Here is a 23,657-nt window from a genome sequence, read left to right on the forward strand (position 1 = left end):
CTGCTCAAAACCCAGGGTCTATCAGGAAGATTGTATCTTCTTAATGTGAAAGCAAAACAAGTTCATCCGACGGTTTAATCACAGGCTCTTAGCGTGGATACTTCTGAACTAAGTAAGATAAAGCCTTTAACAGAGCAGAATTTTAATTAATCCATTGTACAAACTGCATTCAGAAAGATAGGATTTCTTGAATCTCTCTCTGCAAGGTCAATTAAATACATATTATTAGCTTATTTGGAGAAACAGTTAAGAAACTCTAGCTACTCAGTGGAGTTAATTTGCTAAATTGTGAAAACACAGACACACTGACAATCACTCCCCCAAAACATAGGCAGATAAATGGGATGGAAGTGAATATAAGAGATGAGGATAAAAAAAGAGATGATGACAAAAAGTTGGAGTAATAATTCTACTATACCCCTAACCTTCTGAAATATCTCTTGCCAAATTTCTCCACAGATTTATCTTGATTATGTTTAATAATAATTTTAGTAACTTCTATCTTTAGGGACACATTTTATTTCATTAATGAAATTTTCTCAGAATCTGAAAGAATGACTTTCACCCAATTTCATTTTTAATTAAAAAGAGCCGAAAGAAAAAGGAAAGGAGAAAAAAGAAATGAGGGAAAAAAAAAGAAAGAAAAAGAAAGGAAGGAAAAACTACTCTGGTCTGACAAAATGCACGGCATTTTGACCCTCCTAGAAGAACTGCTTCCTCAGTTTCAGCAACTTTGCTTGAGGGAACAAGGTTCCCTAAAGCAAATAGATTCACTTTACCCAGCCCCACTCAAGCTCTCCTTCTACAGAACTACACATAGACCTAGCATCATCTCCTAGGAGCCAGCAAGGCAGGATTAATTTGGACCATAAGAGCTTATGGCAAGGCTCAGGATTCACCAGAGGAGTGGTATGGTCATTCAATTAAATGATCTATGGATGCAACTGTGGTTGCTCTTCTGGAGATGTTCTGCAGCTCTCCAAGTCTCTCGCAGTTCCATCATCTCAAACCCTGCAATGGAGATTCAGCTTGGAAAACAACAGATGAACATTGCAATACTGAAAAGGGCAAATGTGAAGAGCTAGCTCTTAGAAGCACCTCATATTCAAATCTGGCACCAGTTTGTTTTTCTGTTGTAGCCCATGATCTGGTACTGCTATCTGAACGACCAGGACCTAGGACAGCAGAAACAATCTCGAAGTCAGGGACTATTAGTGCAGCGTTAATCATCCCACAAGGTTATCAAACAACTTTTTGCAAGAGCAAAAAAGCCACAAAATCACTCAGACAACAGATAGGAAGAGCAGGAGTAGAGAAGTCTTCTATGACAAAGGGTTAGAAACTACCATCCCCTCCCTGCATCTGTTTGTCACCAATGGCACAACCTTTCCCTGGTTAGTTATTTAAGCAGGAGTGAAAGTTGAAACTTAGTTTTTCTTACATATCAAAACATTCAATAAAGGAGGATTAAAAGGCAAATTGAGTAAATTCTCTGTACAGTCAAAGTTTAAAGAGAGAAGAAAATATTTTTTTCTCCATTGATTTACATGAAAGTAGGTTTTAACGGTTGAAGTGAGCTATGACATGTAAAAGGTTATATTTCCTTCTGCACAGAATAATTAACTTCTGTTGCTGGGCATGGAAGTCACATGCACGACATCTGAAAAGGAGACAGACAAATATCCTATCTGTAGTCTAGATTATCCAGATCTACTAAAGCATCTCCTTGGGCTTCCTCGAAAGATTCCCTGAAAAAGAGTGGATTTTCACACCTCCCAGGCAGAGGCAACATGCTCCATGCACATTTTCTCCACCCCATCCCCTTATGAGGGGGCATAGCCTCTTCACAAGGGCTTTGTTAAGTCCTTTTTTCTCTAGGTATTCCTCTGTCTCCATATAAACTCCACAGATCTGATGTCAATACAAAAAAATATAGCGTAGATCAAGAATTTCTCAGGCTAGGCTGGGAGGCAGATTTTCATCTGTTCAGAATAATGGAGGCATCTCTGGGAAAAAAAATAATCTAAGTATGATGTTTAGGAAACTTCAAGGAAGGAGCTGAGCACCTCTGGAACTTCTTCATGGGTTTTCAATAGGATTTAGTCACGACAATAAACTAAACCCATCACTTTGCTGAACTGGAGGCAGCTGAAAAATCCTGAAGCAGCTTTTCGAAAAATCCATAACACAGGAAAGACAGTGCAACTGAAACTGGTGCTAGAAGGAGCAGCAATAAGGAGAATTCACAAATATATGGTCAGAAATACTTTAATTGATGCCAAATGGGAATTTGTTTTCCTTTTCACCAGTTTGGCTGGTTTCACATTTCATCTTGACTTATTTTGGATATAATGGGCAATCAAAACAGTGGGATTGCAAAGACCTTTTTAAACATTGATATCTAAAAATATGTGTATTTCTTGTTTTACTGTAACAAAAATGTACTTTTTCTTCTATTATAGATTACCTTAAGTCTGAGGCATTATAGGTTATTAGTGCAATCTTATATTCCAAATGGAAGCTAGACTTTTACAAAAGAAACATGTTCAGTCATCAGACTTACCTGCTGGTTAAATAAGTCCAAGTTATCAATGTAGTCAAGTTCTCCAAGCTACATAAAGTTAGTGAAAAATATTGAAGCTATTAAGAGAAACCAAATAAAGGACAGTGAAATATAATAAACTAGGCAAAAAAAATCACTTCAGGAGAAGCCAGAAAGTTTCAAAATTACAACTAATGATGCAAAAGATGGAATGTATTATTTAGACAGACTGTTCCCTTTGGGAACTACTCTGAGGCAATAACGGGAGCTCTCAAAGCAACACAGTTGGACTCTTATGTCTCCTTTCCCTTTAAACGTGGAGGGTCACATCAAAAATTTGAAAACAAATCTGATAAAGTGTGGGATTTCCTAGGGAATTTACAGTCATCCGCTTGTATTCTGCTAGCCCAAACAAACTCCATTTGGTATCGACCAGCACGGCTGCCTGGTGCCCACCGAGGGAACTGGGAGAAACGTTTTTCAGCTTCCTCACTAGAGGACAAGTGCCCCAGGTGAGTGGTACCAACAGCAATGCAGAAATGCAGAGAACTGAGAGGACCAGAGACTCCAAGGGGATGTGCAGCTCTCCCCAGGAGCGAGCATGGATTGTGAAGCACCATCTCCCCGTGCAGAGCTGGTCCCAGGGTAAGCAGAGAGCTCAGTTTATGAGAGTTGTCAGTGCACCACCTCTCTGAAGCACTGACGTGGTGTAGGCAAAGACAAGGTGGCTTGAAGGCCTTTACCAGAACTCCTGGTTGGAAAGAAGCATCTCTCCTGTTAACCAGCATCCTAGTGATTCACAACTAAACTACCTTGACCAGATGTTTTACCAAAATGAGAAGGGACAGATGCCAGGTTTTCTCTCATTAAGCCACAAACCTGCTGCAATTTTACTCTGTTACTGTCTCATCTATGAGCTGCTAAACTTCTGCCACGTTGCCTCAGTTAACCAATTGAGGTTGCCATGACTGTGACATTTAAAAAAAAAACTCTGTTACACAGCCACAGAGCAGAAACATAAACACCACAGCAGCTGAAAGAGTTGAAAGGAGTAAAAAGTGCTGCAAAACAGAAAGAGATTTGAGAATAATGAGGTCACCTCACACCTTGGCACACAAGAAGTTATTCTGTTCACTCAAATAACTTCAGGTTCAGCAGCAGGCACAGCACAAAATACCACATCATTTTAAAGAGACAGAAGCATTTTCAATGCTGTGGTGTATAAAAACACATGAGTGCAGAACAGTATTGCTTTTCAGACTTTCTCCTGGCTTCCTAGGTGAAGAGAGAATTGAAGAGGGGGAAAAACATTCTCCCCATTGAAGGACCCTGACCTCAATGTACAGTTGCAGCTCCAGAGCTTGGAGCAAACCCAGCGTTTATGATGCTTCAAGAACATCTCTGCGTCGTCTTCACGCCTGCCCCACGCACTCTGCTGTTGCTGTGGTGACAGTACAAAAAACCTCCTCATCAGGTAAGGTGGCTTTTTCAACCCTCTCATTTCATATACTTGTCATTCCTTCATTGCGTAGGGTGCATATTTGTGGAACTGGTAATATCTGTGGGGCCAAGAGCTGCCCTTTAAAGCGAGCCTCTGAAGACCACAAAGACTAGACCTTGCTGATATGCAGAGAAGAGTGCCAGCAGTCAATACCACATATTAGCAATTTTGACATGTCAAAATCACTCAAAATGCATGACTGCCTACTGAGCTATAGCATGATACTGTGATCCCCAATAGGAAACTGTACCCAAGTAGATACAGATTGAAATCACTGACTCATCCACTCTGGGACTTTAAGGCAAACTGGTGAGCTGACTGGAGGAAAAGAACAGGGAAGAAAATAAAGGGGAGGAAAATAAAGAAGGCAGAAATGACTTAAAATGGATTAGTTAGATACAAATCCTAAATGAAGATTAAAATCACTGCATCGTGGCTTTTGGGACTTTTGAAGTCAAGGTCATGAAAACTGCAGAAAACTGGCAGTTCACGTTAGCTGCAGATCATATGATGGCATTTATAGGAGCAACTTTCAAGGGTGTTTTAATTCTTAAGAGCTATCACTGCACAGTTCTTCCAAGCTTCTTAAAACCATAAGGAGAAATTGACCTTTACTGCAGGCACCTGAAAATCCCCAATTCATATGCAACTCAGCTAATAATAAAACCAATGACCTTTTTTCCCCACAAGGGAGACATTTGTTTATGCTATTTATGCAGCCACACTGCCATTAGCAGTGTCCAACAGTCATAAGAAAGACCACGAGTCTGGCTCTGCACTGTTGTGCTAATATGATAAATATCTTTGGATAATTTTGCTCACCTAACGTTTTGTTAAATGATACAGGATACCCATTTAAGCCATCAAAAGCACTGTTACCTTCAGCTTCTGCAACTACCACTCAACACAGGTCAGATTTATTTGCGGACTGGAAGCTTTTTCTTTTTTTCAGGAAATGTTTTAGGCTATTTTAATGAGTTGAAGATTCCCATAGCAATGTTCAGTATTCATTCAGATGCATTACTTGTATCTATCCATACCCTCTTTCAAGTGATGGAATCCTAGTCGCTTTCCATTTACAATTTCGTACAGACATCACAAAAGCAATATATTTTTTCCTCTGTACCTAAGACAAACTACAAGTTATATAGCAACAGTGCACAATGAGTGCCTTTCACACGTCTGTGGCAAATTTTTAAAGGGTATTATTTAGCTTGTTAACTGGGCCAGCTTCCTTAGAAGGTGCTAGTTTCCATGAGGGCAGCTGGGAACATGGCCAGGGAAAAGGAGTAAGATGCTTCATGCTTCAGTCTTTTTAATAACACTTAAGCAAAAGTAAAACTTCCTGAACTATAACCCCAAAAGAACTGCTTTTCTTACAAACTAGTTTTTCAAAATTCCTTTCCACGTTTCCATCACTTAAGATTTCCTTAAGGGAGCTTCCTTCTTGTGCTTAAGAGAGGAAATCCTGTAAGTCTGTGGCTAAAAAAGATTACCTGCTGAATTCTTGAAGATAATTTCCTTTTATTCTTTGGTATTTAACTTTTCCAGTAAGTCTGTAGGGGAATGAAAGCAGTAGTGTTGTTCAGGAGGCGACAGGTATTCTATAGGATAAAATGTTACCGGATGAAGTTTAGATCAAGGAAGAGTTTCTCACATGTATGAAGCAAAGGGATACACAGATGAAGTGTCAGCACGTTCACCTTGACAAGTGCTCATACTGAAATGAGGAGTCCTTCACTCAATTAAAAAAAAAAAAAAAGACAACGTAAAATGAATACTGTATTGCTTCCTGGAGCCAGTTTCTAAAGTGCTTTGGTTCGTAGTGTATCAAAATCAAGTTGAAAATTGCTGCAGCAATAAAAATATTTAGCAGTAAAAATACTTAGAACTACACTGGGAGACCAGTCTGCAGTAGGAAACAACTGCAAGACTAGTCTGGTTAACTCCACATTTTTCAATACCAGAGTAGAGATTATTTGGCATAAACAGATTCTCTGCACTACGGGAATCATGAGGAAGAGGTTTCCCCTGTAAACAAAATGAAAATAGATTCTGTCTCTTTAATTTGCAACCAAAACACCAATTTTACAGTACCTGAATCATCAATACCCAGTACCTCAGAGTGAACATTTTGGTTAGAATCCCTTTCAGCTGCAGCCATGGATTTTTTCGAATGTTACTGAAACAAGAAGTACAGCATAGCATATTTATTTTAACTTATTTTAAACTTATTTAACTTATTTTAAAAAAACACTGTTCTTGCAGTGAGATGTCTTACGCTTTAGCCTCTTCGGAACTATGCAGTAGTAGCATTGTGGTGAGGGTAGAGGAATCATTACACTATTAAACATTTCATACATGAAAACTGTAGCTGAGTTTCATATCAAAATGCACCAGCACCTGCCAGTCTCACCTCCACCGAACCAGAGTTCCCCAGCAAGACTCATGCTGCGTGGAATGAGTTTTCCATCTTATTGTCCGTACTTCTATGATGACAAAATAACTAACAGCATCCCACCTATTTTTGACAATATTTGCAGTATTGCTTTTTAAAACAATAAACTAATACAGTGAACACAAATACATGAACACCATTTTAAAGAATATAATAGGATTTAACAATATTATAGTCCAAAACTCTGTATTAACTACCTAAATGCTGTAGAAATACAAGGGAACAATTTTACAGAAAATTACTTTCATCAGATTGCCATCTGTAGTTGCATGCCTTCCATGCTTTAAATTTCAACAGGCAGTAAAGAATTAAATTAGCAGGCTCAATAACAGAGATACTTTTACTGCCTATGTTACATAGGGGTATTACTCATAATGATACATTATACCTTCCAGATCTAGTGAGACAGCCATGAATTAGAGCATTTGTCCTTCTGTAAAACGTACAGTCAGATTAAAATAGAGGCTTAAAAGCTTGAAGAGCTTTCATATTGATACCTGATTACCTACATGATGGATATTTTTTCATACTTTTGTTTCATCTCCAGATTCATTCTCTTTTGAGAGAGAAGTCTTATTTTTAGATGGTATTTTTAGATGGTAACATATGCAATGTGGAAAAAGGGTAAGTTACAAAACAGCAATATGCAATATTGTTCTACCCTGAATTATATCAACCAAATTGGCAGGACCTCACAGTGCAAAGTACCATGCAGCTGTAACAGGAGAATTTAGCTTCCCTTTCTACATAACGATTAAGATGATGTAGCTAAAGAAAGACCATGCCTAAAAGACAGCTCTGTCTTTTGTCAATTGGAACTACTTTCAATTGCAATTTAGGCAAGAGTGCAGATTGTCAGGATCAAGGCCTATAGCAAAATAGGAAGTAAAAACAGTGAAGAATGTATGGGCAGCTTTTCAGAAGCAGAGAAAGACCCAGAGCTACATTTCGAATAATAGAGTCATTCAGACGGAGAGGGAGGAAGCCCCAGGGAAGGCAGAGTAAAAATTTAAAGCTATGAACATAGTACACAGAGTATGTCAATATCCAGCAGGGTGCTTAACATGCCATATCCTAACTAGCCATAAAAATCATTCAGAGGTTGCAGCTCTCAAGTCATCTTCTTGGTTGTTCCTCCTTCATTATGGAAGAGGACAAACACATGGAATCTAAGGCAAGATGGGGAAGGCCCCTTGCACGTGGCTGCAATAAATGCGGCTGTTCTTTTCAGATGGCTCCTTCCCACGGCGTGCCAGCACAGAGCCCCTCGGCCAAGCTCCGGGACACAAAACCCTATCAGCTCCCTGCCCTGGCAGCCAGAGGCACCCAGTGAGCTGAAAAAGCCACAGCAGCAAATGCATCTGGAGATCTCAGCTACTGAAAGAAGGAAATCTGAATTGAATAAACGTAAAGAGCAAGAGAGGCAAAGGAAGGAAAAAAGAGATTAATGGACAAAGGGAAAAAAGGCTGCTTGAAATGATACAAATGAAATCAGAAATGTTAGTAAAGTAGAAAAGAACAAAGGTTTTTCTATTCTCAGTTATTTGAGCAATGAAAACAAAAGCCATGCTTGATGGAAAATTGAAGACTTTGGACAGCAGGCCAGGACCAATCAGTAAATATCAGCCTAAAGCTATAGGCATTTAAACCTAGAAAATTTGAAAATATATATATTAAAACAAATACAAGAATTGGACTTAAAGCAGCTGTTCAAAAACTAACATAACATACACAGATAATTTACAATGAAGAGAAACATATGCATTAAGCAAATTCTCATCATACAAAATATTCCTTCTTAATGTCTTTCTCCTATTTTCTGCAGCAAAAAACAGCATATTCTAACAACGAAATATGGAGGCGGGTTATGAAAGAACACTGGGTACACTGTAGGAAAAAACTGACTTTAACTCTTTTAGAACAAAAATCATATGCAAATTCTATGTAGAAATATATGTCTTGAATATTGTATTTATGAAATGCGTATTAGCCAATCTGGATATTTTATCTTGCCACTCTCATAGTCTACTCCTGGAATATTTGTATTTTAAGCCACAGGCTTTTATTGAGGCTAGGCAAAGGAAAAAAAAAAAACTTGCTATTTGAAAAGCTACCACGCTGCCAGCATAAATGAAGTCTATTTAAAGGAACAGAAGATGGCTCAGAAACTGCAAGCCTTACACACAAATGTCATGAAAATGTGAAGTTAGAGCAGCTAGGAAATATTCCGCATTCACAGAGCACTTTCCATTGGTGGTAGCACAACTGGCATCTTCCTGTTTCAAAAAAATAAGCAAGCATCCTGCCTGTAATCCATTCACGGGCAACATCTCACAACTAAGCACTTAGAAAAATAACTTCACAACGAGGACTATTTGAAGAAAAAAGGAGATGCTTTTCTTAATCATAAGCAAGCATATTTCAAATAAGCATTTAAGAGAAGTTGTCAATGATACCTATCTTTTATTCATTCTCTTTCCATGTAACACATCAGCCATACAGAAAATAGTCATTATTCATGTAAGATTTTTTGTAAATTTTCTAATTTACAGAATGAGATTGGTTAGACAGGAGAGATTCCTCAAGCAACTGAGTGCACTTTCTGAAAGTGCAGCATAATTCCTGTATTTTACCCAATTTTACAGAAATTCACTGTGCCTTGATATCACACACTGAATGCTCAAGCACTCTAAACAGACCGAACACTAGAACACACTGAAGAACATTTGTGCTTTAGCTGCAACTATAACCAAAGCAAATTCATGATAGCTTTCGTGTTGCCTTATCTTCAAATTGGATAGGATGCTTCAGATGAAGTCACTGATGAACATGCTTGTTTCAGCACAACATTCCTGAATGCCATGGAATTCATAATTCCAACATTATTTTTTTGTGTGAGGAAAAAAAAAAAAAGGCATTTATGCTCTTCTGCTGTCATTTGCCTTTTGGAGGAAGCATTTGCAATTCAGGAGCTTTTAGCTGATTTCAGCTTCTTCCAACACTTGTTAGCACTTCAGTGTCCAAGGAAGTATCAATTGAAATATTTGACAAATGATCACTCAGTCAAAACCCTTGCAGTAAAGAAAACAATACATATGTGTTCTGATAGGGCCTAAATGATAGGTTATTACTTAGCACAAATCCTCAGTGGCAGCATTCTACAAACAGGCAATACATCCGTGCTGGCAAAACAAAGAAGGTTAATAGGCTGGAGAGTACATAAATCTCTGCAAGATTTGACAAGAATATCTTTAATAGTTGAAAGAAAACATTTTCTTTTGTGCACAATAGTTTTTGTTTCTTTTCTCTTTCAAGTAAAATAATACAAAAATAGTTCTGAAACAGTAACACATGCATTACTCTTCTTCCTTTAATGCCAAAAAGCTTTTTTTTTCTGTTTAAAAGTTATGGCGTGCAAGTTAGAATAAATATTTTACTAGTCAATTGTAATCTACATTCTCACTTCTCTTTTCTCCACAGTAATGAGTTGCTAAAAGAAGACATAATCTATGTGATCCCTCCTTAAGGAATAAGCTGAAAAATATTTCCTTACCTTTTTCAAGGTGGACTGTGCTGTTCCTCACTTTCACACTACCTTCCTCTCACTCTGAAAGGGGGAGTTTTCTTTAGCGTAGGGTTGCAGAAAGCAGGATATGCTCCTAGGGACCGGTGGCTAATATTCTTCTCCCAGACTTTCTAGACACAAAAGGGAAAGAAAAAAATTTAGTTAATGTTTCATGAGCCCATCATAAGACTATTATTTTTGTTTTCCCCTCTTAAAAGGCTGCTTTTCAGCTAAACAATCCCTATCTACCACATCTTTTAATCAAAAAGTCCTGTTCAATTTATTCATCAATGACCTGGATGAAGGCACAGAGTGCTCCCTCAGCAAGTTTGCTGATGACACGAAACTGGGAGGAGTAGCCGATACCCCAGAGGGCTGCGCTGCCATCCAGAGGGACCTGGACAGACTGGACAACTGGGCGGTGAAAAACCTCATGCAATTCAACAAGGCCAAGTGCAAGGTCCTGCACCTGGGGAGGAATAACCCCAGACACCAGTACAGGCTGGGGACCGACCTTGTGGAGAGCAGCTCTGCAGAGAAAGACCTGGGTGTCATGGTGGATGATAAGTTGACCATGAGGCAGCAGTGTGCCCTCGTGGCCAAGAAGGCCAATGGAATCCTGGGCTGCATTAAGAAGAGCGTCTCCAGCAGGTCGAGGGAGGTGATCCTGCGCCTCTACTCAGCCCTGGTGAGGCCGCATCTGGAGTATTGTGTCCAGTTCTGGGCTCCACAGTACAAGAGGGATGTGGAGCTGCTGGAGAGAGTCCAGCGCAGGGCCACAAGGATGATCAGGGGCCTGGAACATCTGCCCTATGAGGAGAGGCTGAGGGAGCTGGGCCTGTTCAGCCTGGAGAAGAGAAGGCTGAGAGGGGATCTGATCAGTGTATATAAATACCTCAAGGGAGGGAGTGCAGAGGACGGTCATGGTCTCTTTTCAGTGGTGGCCACTGATAGGACTAGAGGAAATGGCCGGAAACTGAAACATCAAAAATTCCATAGGAACTTAAGGAAAAATTTCTTAACAGTGAGGGTGACAGAGCACTGGAACAGGCTGCCCAGAGAGGTTGTGGAGTCTCCTTCTCTGGAGATCTTCAAAACCCGCTTGGACGCAGTCCTGTGCCACGTGCTCTAGGTGTCCCTGCGTGTGCAGGGGGGTTGGACTAGATGATCTCTAGAGGTCCCTTCCAACCCTAAGCATTCTATGATTCTATGATTCTATGAAAAACATCTCAACTCTTTCATTAAAAAAATAGAGATTTTCATTACCTTCCTATTTCTCTCCGAAAGAATTTTGTACAAAATGGCCTTTCCAACTAGTGAAACAGTATCACTTTTTTATTTTTCCTTCCAAACAGCCATGTCCTGCAGTTCCAAATCAATTATATCTCAAGAAAAAGATGTTACTGTTTTCAAAGTAGTTTTAGCTGAATTAAAAATGCAGTATTTGGCTCTAGTTTCTCAGAGGAAAATCTAACAAATTCTAACAACCAAAATGAGAACTTACCTTACTTTGATCAACTAGACTCTGTACAAATAAGCTTTAATTATTTTTCTGGCAAAAAGTAAAAAAAGGTTTTTTTTATGGGGGAAAAAAGCTATTACAAAAAAAAAAAAAGCTCAAGCTACAGTAATCTCTCTGAACAAGCTGCATTACAGGAAGTTTTTACAGAGATGAAAACAAGCAATAAAATTGCACAAAGCAACAGAACTAGTTTTTCAAACTGCCTTCCCTTCTGTTTTTTTCCCATTTTTTAGTTTTACATTTCAAAATTTGATACTAATTTTGCAGTTTTGAACAAAAGTGCAACGTAAAGGTTTTGGACACTTTGGACAAGTTTTGGTAGAGGCATTGTTATGCTTCATTTTTACATACAACCAAAAGCAAGCATCAAACTCAATTTTATAGGAACTATCCTATTGCTAAACTGTAAGAAGCTTTAAGAAGTACTTGTATACTCATTCGTCCACTCACTTAGATCCTCGGGCATACAGAAATGGGACTATTCTGCAGAAACCATGTAGAATCAGGCTCCAGCAGATAAAATGAGGATGAAATACATTGTTCAATTGCAAGGGAACAGCTCGCCAGCAGTTTGTGGGTATTGAAGTGTGGGATTATTAGCCCAAACACTCAGCTCCTGCTGAAGCCCATGGTTAGGCACTCATAGGTGCTCTCAGGTTGCCACAACACAAGCGATGCAGATGGTGCTAATCCTAGAACCTGGAAGAAACTGAAGCCAGTTCAAGCTGAAAAATAACAATTTCTGCACAGCTCACTCTGCACTACTCAGTGTTTATGGTGTCTTCAAGGACAGCTCTGTGAATGAAATCTGGGGGGGGGGGAAAAAAAAAAAAGAAAAAAGAAAAAGGCAGTAGGAAAGCATCCTGAGCTCCTGGCAGCCAAATTGCTAAAACAAACTACCAAAAACCACAAACAGGTATTCACATACCCGGGGTCAATTATGAAGTTCCTCAACACTGTTACCTGTGCATATACAAGATTTAGTTCCGCCTTATACACATCAAATCTGAATTTCACGTATACACACCGCATTACCCTCTTGTTTATACACACAAGACACAGCACTGGAAATAGCATTTGCAAGAGTTTGGATGTGGAAACTCTGTAACCTGCAACAGGGCCTCAGGTCAAAGCTGTTCTGGCAAAACAGCTAAGAATATATTTACTTTTCATTAAAAAAGTCCCACCAAAGAACAACTGTGAGCCCAAAGACATCTCTTAGTCCTTATCTTTAAAACCTACGTGCAGCCAAAAGTCCCTGCCAGCAGAGTCTCTCTGGCAGTGCTGCCAACTGGCCGAGCAGAGAACCACCCTATAGTGGGACCAGCTGCTAATTCCATGGGTTTCCCTGCCCTTCCTGCCCCTTCCTTAGGGGATGGCTGTGGCCAGCAGATGCATCAGGAGTTCAACGCCTTCGCGATAAAGAACCTGCTGCCACTGACAGACTTCACTTCTATTACCTTGCATGCCTTTCAACAGAAGCAGTAAATCCACGGGTGACAGGGTCGATTTTCATCTGGGTAGTTAAAAGTTTGAGGCACGTGAGCACCAAAATGATCTTTGAATTTGTTTATTGGTCTTCAAGATCAGAATCTGAATGACTTTGAACTCTGGGATCTGAAGGACTTTGAGCTCCAGGATGTTGTTCAAGGTGCAAGAACAAGAAATTTAAGTACAATCAACACTTAGGAGTAAACACACAAAACATTCCCAGAGGTGATCTGTTTGTAACAAGCAAACAGAAAGGGTATTCCTTATATCAAATAAATTCTTGATCCCTTTCAGGAGAAAAAGAGGGGACAGCAGCTCAGCAAAACATTTCAGTGAAATGTAATTTCCAATATACAGACCAATATGGAAGATGTGGTCCTTGAAAGCTTCTTTCAGGAAGCTATTCTAAATTATGTCTTTCAAAAGCAGCCATAAAATCCAATGCAATATTGGAAACGCCCATTTCCAGCATAAAGAGCTAAGCAGATGCATACTGTGCATATATTAGGCCCAATTACTGTATCTCACATAATAATTAACACACAAAAGCAAAGATGCAAGGTCCCAGAGCCCATAAAAACCTAGCTGGAATGGCAATTGGGAAAGCAGAAGCTGCTGTAATTCCTCCCGCTTGTGCCAGGGCACAGAGCTGGCTCCATGTTCTGTATTCCACCTTTTCACGATCTACATTTTACCTCAAGAAATGCTATTAATCCCCAACCCTGTAACAGAAAAAAGATGGCCATTATAAAAGCAGTTCCCTGAAAATAGCTACCATTTCACTAGAGTTACGAGAGGTAAACTGACCCACTGGTCTATTCTCAGCTTCTCAGACAATGGTTGTTCTTGTGCATAACCCACAGGGCTGTTACCCTGCCATGCCAGGCAGACCAGGCAGGTAATTAAGCATGGCAAACCATCAAATATTTCTAGCAGTAAAAGACCCTACTATTTCTTTCCCCCCGTCTATCAATATAGCTATTCATGGCCACAGAGTCTGCTCTTCAAGGAGAGTGTTCCAGCTTCTCAGGTAGCTAAGCTAATACTCTCCAAGGAAAATAATATGTTCGGTATCCCACAAGTAAACATAACCAACATTACTCTCAGAATACTTTCTTTTTGATGCAAAGGAAGCTTCTGATTTGAAGACAGGAAAAAAAAGTGCTTCTCAGAGAAAGTCAGTATCAGGAAGGCATGAAAAAAGTAGAGCATGGAGATGGCTCAGTTAAGATGCAGAAAGCAGCGACTCAAGTGTTTTGTAACATGAGCAAGACCATGATGATCCTTCTATAAATCACATGTTTTCTCGAGAACCTGCACCAAGAAAGAGCTTTAGCGCACTTTTAAACTATCTTCAAATTAATAACTAATTAATAATAATTAAAATAACTAATTAATAATATTTAAAGTCTTTGAACTATGTAGACATGCACAGAATATCAATAAAACAGTTTTCTCCTAAACCACTTACTAGATAAGAGCTTGGAAATGATTTGTCAGCTATGAAAAATATTAGAACTCATAAAAACAGTCTGGCATTGTCAGGTTTAGGAAATAGGCTCTAAGAAATACACAAGCTGTTTTAGTAACAAGGCACAGTACGTTCTAACAATGAGGTTGAGGGGTTTTTTTATATATATATAAAAAAAAAAAAAAAAAAACCTCTCCCACATTTTCTTTGGTCCTGCTAACCACTGTTACTCTCCTGCCCATCCGACATAGAGAAGAAACAGAGAAGACAATTTCCACATGTACGAAAAACGAAAAGGATTTTTTTTTTAATCACGAGTCAACCAAGAAAATGAATAAAATGGGATAAAACTGGATAAACCTTGACAGGTCTGCAGAGCAATTGCTGCTGACAGGAGTTTTCTGGATCAGGCCAATTAACTTTACAAAGTCATCTCTCCAGTCAAAGTTGTAAAGACAAAACTCGAAGGCCTGCAAAGACTGAGTGAGGAGGTGGCTTCCATCAGCTACACCAGGAAGCCAGAAGTCTCAGAATACCTGTGGGGCCCGCTCAGGAGAAATGCGGCCTTTGCAGGGCTCGCATGGCCACGTCGCAGCGGTGTGCCCAGCTCCCCCCTGCATTCCCCGCTTCACTTCAGCACCGTGGGGGATCAACCACCATCACACAGGCAAAATTGCTTCCAAAGACCCTGGGGAACACACAGGTGGGAAAATAAAACTTTTTAACCTGCATGTTTGACCTGGGGAAAACTCATCCAGCATTAGCAGAGCTCAGTGGCGCTGCAGTAAGAAAACTGGTGAACTCTTGCCATGTGTTGGCACGTGGCAATGTTGTAGCAATGATGTTGAACGACAGCCGAATCAAGATTTCCATCCGCCCGCACAGGGTGCTGCAGTGTGTTAGAGAGCACTCCTCTAGCACAGCTTAACCTAAACAGGGCTATAAAGTTGCGGGGGGAGAATAATCCTGCTCAATGTGAGCTAAAGGTTCAGGCCTTGCCACTAATCTTCAAAGTGTCAGGAGAATTTGGAAGGAGAAAAGAAACGGAAAAGCCTTAGAAACGCATTCCTGAAGAATCCCACACTGTAAAGCACACTGAGAGCACAAGCCTCATGCATTAATTATGCTTAACCCTGGTGGGCATCCAAGAATAGAAGGAGGGAAGCTCCTTGTGACTATCTTCTCTATCTATAGAGAAGTCACTAACAATCTGTTTCAGGTGCTTTCTGGTGCATAAATAAATTTGCCAGCTGCCCTGGAAGCCCTCTGAAAAAGGCACTAAATATGCATAAATCATTAACAAACCGAGCAACCTCATTCCTGGGTAACTAAGGAAGCATAAAAATAGCCTGTTCCATAGGTTGCCAGCCTTCTAGTCAGCAGCGCCACGCACGAGCGCGCTGAGAACCTCTGCAGCATCCATCTTCATGCTGCAGCAGATTCCCTTTGACAGACTTTGGGTTTTTACCTCAGCTACCACAGATCAGCAGCAGCAAAAAGTAAAAAGCTCCCGAGGACCCGACAGCGTACAGTTCAATAATTAAGAGGGGAATCCCGGCCTTAATTCAAGTCTTCTTTTCATCCAAGGCTTGCCTGGAGTGAATCATTAAACAGGATGAGTAGCACACATTTTGTTCTCTGCAAAAACAGACAAATAGTCATTACATCTAAGCTGATAAATGATACAAAGCAGTTAACACCGACCACTGAAGTCCAACTTGTGGCCTGCAGCAATAGCCTGAGGGAGACAGGGACCAAATGTTTGCTCAGAAATGCTCCTCAAGCAACCACCATTCCTTCCAGCCTGCTGGAGCAACAGTGACTACCTCCTCGCACTCGGCAGCTGCCCAGCTCTTCAGGGCTCCATCCTCAGTTTTCAGCCTTGCTCCCTCACCTTCCACCGCCCGTGGCTACAGCTGCTCCAGCCCAACTTGATTCCTGGCTCATTCACATGAGTAGGGCAAGGAGATTTTTGTTCAAAATTTGAAGCTTTTTTTTGTTTGTTTTTGTAAAAACGTAAAATGTGATTTTGTGTGTGCCTGTGGGACTGGATGAAGTTTGAAGTTGCAAACTCTCTCAGATCAGTGAGTTTTTTAAAGTGGTTTAGATCCTCCTCAGGTAGAGCTGGCTGTGCACCTCGCCACCACCTCTGATGTGGCAGACGCGATAAAAACACAGCGCGTGGAAGCAGCGCAGGCGGGAGAGCAGCGCACAGGCGGCAGCGCTGCCTGCCTTCACCCGCCGCAGTGCGGTTCGCTAAGCTCTCACCCCAGAGGGTATTTTCAGACTTCTGCATTTTCTCTCTCCACAGTAGTTTAGATTAGGAGGTCTTCCTACATTATTTCTATTTTTTCTAAGCTACTATTGCTCTAATTATGAGGACTGTATGTTCTTCCAATAAAGCATTACGGCTTTCCCTAAGTTTGAGAAGTTTTCAAGATATTTTTGGAACTGCTGCTATTGCAGCAAAAATAAATAAATAAACAATAAAAACAACAACAACAAAACAAACAGCAAATTACTGTCTGACAAGCCTATTGATCAGTGCTATACTTCTCATATGTCCCCCCTACCAACCTGAAAAGGGCATCTTTGCCAGTCAGAGAGAAGATAAATATTTGTCAACTGTAAATAGTAGAAGCATTTAAGTCTTCACTGCTTTCTCTCAGTGACAGGATGCCTATAGCGGGCAAAAGGGCAGAAATTTGAAAGAAAAGTATTTCAAGGAGCATGTCCCAAAGGGAGATGAAGGGAACACACCCGGGAAGATGGGACAAAGGCCGCTGTCCTGACGTTTCCTTTGGACACTCGTCCCCTGCCTTGCACTTCCCACAACATGAGAAAGAAGCTGCAGCCGGCCCAGCTCCTCTGCAGCAGCAGCATCTCCTGAAGCTGTTCAGAGACCTCAGAAAACAGCGCTCAGGCTCCACCGTCGCAGAGTTGAGTCACACTTTGCACGATGTGACGTGCCACACAAAGTAGGACATTCTTTGCAAACTGGGACTTTGCTTAGGAATTGCCCTGGGAGACTTATGTATAATTAACCTATAACATAAATCTATCATGAGACAACCCAAGCCTTGCCAGTTTTGAAAAGCTTCTTCTTGAAGGACAGAAGAGTCTCCACTATCAAGGAAATATTCCAAGTGTAGATTGATTTTTAATTGTGTCATTTTAAATTCAGAGATCCAGTGTCTCTATAATGACACTTTCAGTGCCCTGATCTGTTTTTTTTTAATCTTTAGTTTATCTCTTTCCTCAGAGCAATACAGAGATTATTCTTTTCTCTAGGTAAGTATATCTAAAATTAAAGTGATACTGGGCATATGAAGGACCCAACTACCAGGTACTTTTTCCACACATTTAGAAAAACGTTCAACAGTTTGGTATCTGTGATAGTAGTGTTTTGTTATGTTGAAAAATAAAAATCATTGCAATAATTTCCAGCATTTTCTTATTTCAGTAATTTGGTATATTGCCTAGCAGTAAGTTGGTCATTTATCCAGCACATTTATCAGTGGTATGGGAACACCCAAATTCTTGCTATGGTACTAGGAGTTAAGAAGTCCGGCTGACACAGACTTAAGACATCTCTATAGGAAATAAAAAGTTGGAAGGGTTGATTAGAGAATGAGCAAGGAGTCAAAACTATGGAGAACTGAGTATCAGTCATGCTCTGTGTGTGTAGGTGTGCGCACATGCGGTTTGTACATTTAATACACACACACACACCAACAAAAGCAAACATTAAGGAAAACAGGTGAGCAAATAGAATACCTACGCTGACACCTCACTGCAAGCAGATGAGTCACTGAGCCAAAACTGGGAATGTGTTCTTTTCAGCAGAGCTATTTATAAAATAAAATGTCTCAGAAGCTATTCTAAGATTTCTGAATTCTAGACTTTCAAGAACTACCAAAATACTACCAAAAATATTGGCCCTAGAGTATTGCTGCCAAGAACTCAGAATACAATTTTTGGAAATTGTTCATGAAAACGCAATTTGCAAATTTTCAGCTTGTTCTATGTTTGATTTTGGTTGCGAATCTAAAAAGATGTTCTATCACAGACATCTGAGACAAGGGCAATTTCGAATCTTTGATTAGCGCATTTTCATTTGACATTAAAAAACAACTCCCTATGCTAAAAAAAAGGAAATTCTCAAAACAATAACAACAGACAGAGAGAAAAGTTCATTTGTTTGAAAAAACAGAACCTGCATGAATACTGCTGAGTCAGCTGATTATTTTCAATAGCAACACAGATACCATAAGGAAAAGATATACAGTGTCAACAAGATAACTGAAAAACGTGGCCTTCCATGTGCTTCCATTTAGATATTTTCTCATTATAATATATATATGTGCACATATATATATATATATATGTATATGTATATGTATAAAAGGAGGATTTAGTTCACAAAAGCTATATATGTATATTTTATTACTATTGACATATACTATAAGACTACAAGATTGGGTCCTTTCTTATCTATTTTTTGCACTAACTTTCTTTACAGTCGCTTAGTTGTGCTACATTGTGTAAAACTGCAGCTAGACTACATTGGCTTGGTTTAAACAGAAGCAGTTAATCCTTGTCAGTTATAGGTAGGAGAGTCATTCTCCATTTGCGTAGTCTAACCACAATCCTCACACTTCTTTCTGCCCAAGATGACAGTATCAGTCTTCATTTTCTATCATTCTTGCACAACATTAATTTTCCATATTATTAGGGACTGTCTGTTCAGTCAGTTATGACAATCTTTGTTATTAGTGGCCATAAAAAAAATTGAAATGTCAGGTCTGGAGGGCTGAAAGATTTTTCACAAAATGAACATGGTAGAAGCAGCAGCAGCATGGTCCTCCCTGCATACAGGACATCTCGTACATTATTTTATGATGAACATCAGATGCAAGTCTTTTTTTTTTTTTTTTTTTTTTTTTTTTTTAGTACCACGTTAGATGACCGCATGGGTCACCCTGCATGCTGCTCCTCCCAGCAAGCAAGTCTGCCACCTTTCAGCAAATACACCATCACCATGAAACAGGGCCAAAAATAAAGAAAGAAAGAAGGAAAAATTAACTCAAAACAAACAAAACACATGAAGGCACAAACAAAGGTGAAATGCAACATATATATTAAATATATATATACACATTTACATACATATATTTAAGATATAATATATATATTTATGTTAAATCTGAAATAAGTCAGACTGCCGATTTGAAGAAAAATCGTGAAATGGCAGAAGCTCCACTAACAGACATCCCAAGGGAACAAATCCCTGCCCTTCCAACAGCTGGACCTTCCACTGTGCTCACTGATTAAAACAAGACAGAGACCTCCTCCTAATAACAGGGTCTGGATACAATCTACAAGGCTGTAAGATTTTTCATTAATAACTTTACCCAAATCAAAAGAGAAGAAATGCAAATATGTAGGCACAGATTTCAGTACATTCAGAGCTCAGGAAGTGGCTGGGTTGAACAAGTCCATTGCACCAGTCTGAGTCAGAAAATATGAAAAATCCATACATATGTCTGGTTAGTTTAAAAAGACATTTGATCACTGCGTGTTGCTTAACAAAACCTACAAAATCCCTCATGTATTTTCTAAGCTGACACAAGGGACGTACAGAAAGCATCCCAAAAGCTCACACATGCAAGCTAAATGGCTACATCTTCTAACAGAATAAGAAGTTACTCCCTTAGGTGTCTTTAATTTGCAAATTGCAGCCTCCTGGTTGTATGGAACATCTTCTCTTGACATGGGAATATTAATGGAGACAGAATGCTGAAGAAACGCATTAGAAAACTTCCTTGCTCTTGGAGACTAGTCACTGGGGGATTATATCGATCAAATGCACAAAGAGAACAGTTGAATATTCTCCAAAAGTAGCCTGTGTTTTTCCAAAGAGTATAGCAGCCAGAAAAATTTAGCTTGAGTTCATTTTGCTGCAAAGCTTCTTTTTTTTGTCTGAATACCTCCATGATTTGAAAGTGCAAAGGACGGAGTTATCACCTCTATTCAAAAAGAAAAATTATTTCCAAATGATTGTAGCTTTGTACAGGATTTTAATTCTGATGCAGTTATGTTCAGGAATTTGTATCCTAGCAGCAAGTAGGGTTTAGAATTGCAAATCTATGAAATTCTGAACATGTCTGGGGTCCTTGCTTTTGTTTTGCTATTGCCAAACTCAAACTTTGATCTTTATTGCTAATTCACAGAGACTGGTGGGAGAGAAGGTCAAGGGAAAAGACAAGCACATCGGTTAAAAATGCCTGCATCTAACTTGTTTAGATGAACTTGCTTGTGCTTTGTGAGCAAATCTTTTCTAAATCATTTACTGTTGCTAAAATACCTACCATTCCATTATTTTTCTGAGTGCTTTAACTTTGACTTATTTTCAGTTCTATGTAGGTGTAATTAAATTCTTTAAATAAAAGATTTCTCAAGAGTTTCCACTGACCAGTTCTAGAAGTTACAAGTTCAGCTGACCAGGCAGGAGATACTATCAATGCTCCTTATGAGGGCCAGCAGCAAAGCACTTCAGTCACTTTGTATTGTCACATAGCTATGACTGGAAACAGCACTTTGAGCAATCCCCAAGCGCAAACCCAAGTGAAGATTTGGTACTCAGATGGTAAACACTTGGCACGTGTATGTTTGATTTCATTATGGGAAACGTTATAGAAGCTGCAGCACTTAAAAGCAATACCTATGTAAGAATCTTTAAACAAGAAGAGCTTCTGAAGTAAAATAAATACTTCATGCTCACATGAGCTGCACGCCTACGAATGAAATGCAGCCCACTGAGCCATCTGCTCGCACAAGAACTCCCAGCCTGACTTTCTCTCTGTGATGCCGCGTAGGTTGTGCCATTTCCAGAAGGGATTTGCAGAGAGCTAGATCAGATAAAGAGGACCTTTAGACTCCTGGTAAGTTAACATCTGCTTCCACATTGTGTGTCAAACACCTGACAAATTACTGGTGTCCTGTAAAGGAAATTATTAAAGGGAAAAAGCAAGTAAGCAGCATAGTATTTATAGTTTACTGCCCAGCTTGCTTCTGATACAAAAGTCAGCTTTTTTTTCTACAATTGACATAAATTGTCCTATCTTCACTACTGATACTGCAAAATTCTGGCAAGAATGAGATGTTCATTTCATCACCTCCAGTAACACTGTAGAAAATGTAACACAAAAACATCTCTGTGCTGAGATGACTCTTTTCCTGTGTCAGATGTACAGAGTGTCCAGCTGCCTTCCAGCTTCTGCAGAGCTCAAAGGACTAGCGAAACACAGAGATATTACAAGGGACTTGTGTGCTTCCTGTAAATCAGTCACAGCCGAGAATCACCCCCAGATCCCATGGCCTAACATGGGCAAGTGCTGCAAAAGGCAGCGCCTTTGTCCATGTGTTGGACAATGCACCGCGGATGAGCAGGCACCTGCCCAGGATAGCGCTCCAGGATGAAGCGCTATCTTCAAACAGAAACTGCAGGGCCCCTGTCAGGGCACGGTGCCTTCCCGCAGGGAAAAGTGTGACCCGTGAGCCTCAGCAGCACAGTGTGGTGCTCCGGGAGCCTGGGCTTTCTCGGTAGTACCAGAGAGCGGCTAATACTGCGAGTTGGACAAATAAGCACTGCCTTCTACAAGAAATAATCTCTCTAACATGAAAAGAGCTTCCCATGGGGAACATGTGCTGCAAAGGAAGCACAAGAGAAGGGAAAACCACAAATACCCAAGCCACAATAATATCCCAGGACTCTTACAGCTAGGCTCTCCACATGTATTTTAACGGAAGTGATTCCATGCAGATTTCCTAACAACTGGAGGCAGAATGCCAAATCTGCAGCCAGAAATTGTCAGTGAGAATCCCAGAGACTGATCCTGCCTCTCTGAGCTGCTCAGCTGGGCGACAGGCTCCTCCTGTGGCGTGAGAGCTGTGAGGAGAGGCCGAGCGGCAGCATGACGCAGGACACCAAGGACCAGCACGGGCCGCGTGCATTTCATGAGAGAGGCAGGACAACAAGACGGCAGCGCAAAGAGCAAAGCTCAGCGGCTTCTAGTTCCAAATAGTTATACATTAGGGGAGTTTAGGCTCCTTCCCAAAACTTATATAAGCTCACAAACTTTGGGGAAATTTATCACAGTGATACTATGCAATTCAATTCAAAAAAAAAAAAAAAAAAGGAAAAAAATGCTGACATACAGCTAACTACAAGTTAGCTACTGGCTTTAATTAGAGAGGATTAGAGTTGCTGGGCATGGGCACAGGTTTCCACCTGCTATTTCCTCTCTCAATATTCCAGACACCCTATGGGGTCTGAAACGTCTGCTACCAGGACAGAGTCAGATGAACAAACCTTTGGCCTTTCTACATTAGAAGTTAAGAGAGTGCTAAAATGCAGTCTGTCATCTCAGGTGTCCTTAGGGCTTTAAGTAGGTTAATAATTATCTTTTGTCTAGACATTTCGGCAGTAAAACATTTCTAGGAGCATCAATATTTTCCTCTGATATATTAACTATCACTAAAGATTGAAGACTTGCTCTTAGGTGAAACCAAATCCGTTACATGGAGCCAGTAAAAAGCAATTCTCCCAGGCCATCGTACAAATAAAAATGAAATACTTATCACTAACAGTTCCATTATACCACTTAAAACATATAGTAACATTCTTCATCCAGGTGCAGCATTTAGTATCACATTTGTGTTAACAAGTTTGCCAGGCTGTGAATTCATACTGCTAAACCTACTGCCCTGCTCCAGACAAACCACTGATCCACTCGACTAGTTACCTTTTAAAACTACCTTCCCCTTCAGCCAACAGTAAGGATAGCAATATGTTTTAGGGACCCTAAAAATGTTAGCATACTATACTGCTCATACACCAACCCCAACACAGGAAACAGCTGCACTCGAGTACATGTTCTTGACTTGAGTCACTTATTAACTTCTCTTTTTGTTAAGACAGACTATGGCCCTGACCATCGGTCCCTGGGCAAGAGCCTTCTGGTGATGTCTGTGGCCAAGAAAGCTGCTGTCAGCAAGCAAAGGGTAACAGAGTACGTAAAGGATGTTCAGCAATACTAAACTTT

General features: G+C 40.1%; 1 protein-coding gene across 1 annotated transcript in view; it reads right to left on the reverse strand.

The window, feature by feature from the left end:
- Positions 1-23,657, reverse strand: part of CRACD (capping protein inhibiting regulator of actin dynamics) — a 77,581-nt gene that overhangs the window by 49,260 nt on the left and 4,664 nt on the right. The window contains exon 2 of the mRNA XM_088524691.1: positions 10,055-10,197. The gene's annotated coding sequence lies outside the window, so the exon portion shown is untranslated. The remainder of the gene's footprint in view (positions 1-10,054; positions 10,198-23,657) is intronic.

This window comes from Tinamus guttatus, unplaced genomic scaffold (genome assembly GCF_059628265.1).
Source record: "Tinamus guttatus ecotype Peru unplaced genomic scaffold, ASM5962826v1 Tinamus_guttatus_pri_ptg000213l, whole genome shotgun sequence".
In the NCBI taxonomy this organism is placed as follows: Eukaryota; Metazoa; Chordata; class Aves; order Tinamiformes; family Tinamidae; genus Tinamus; species Tinamus guttatus.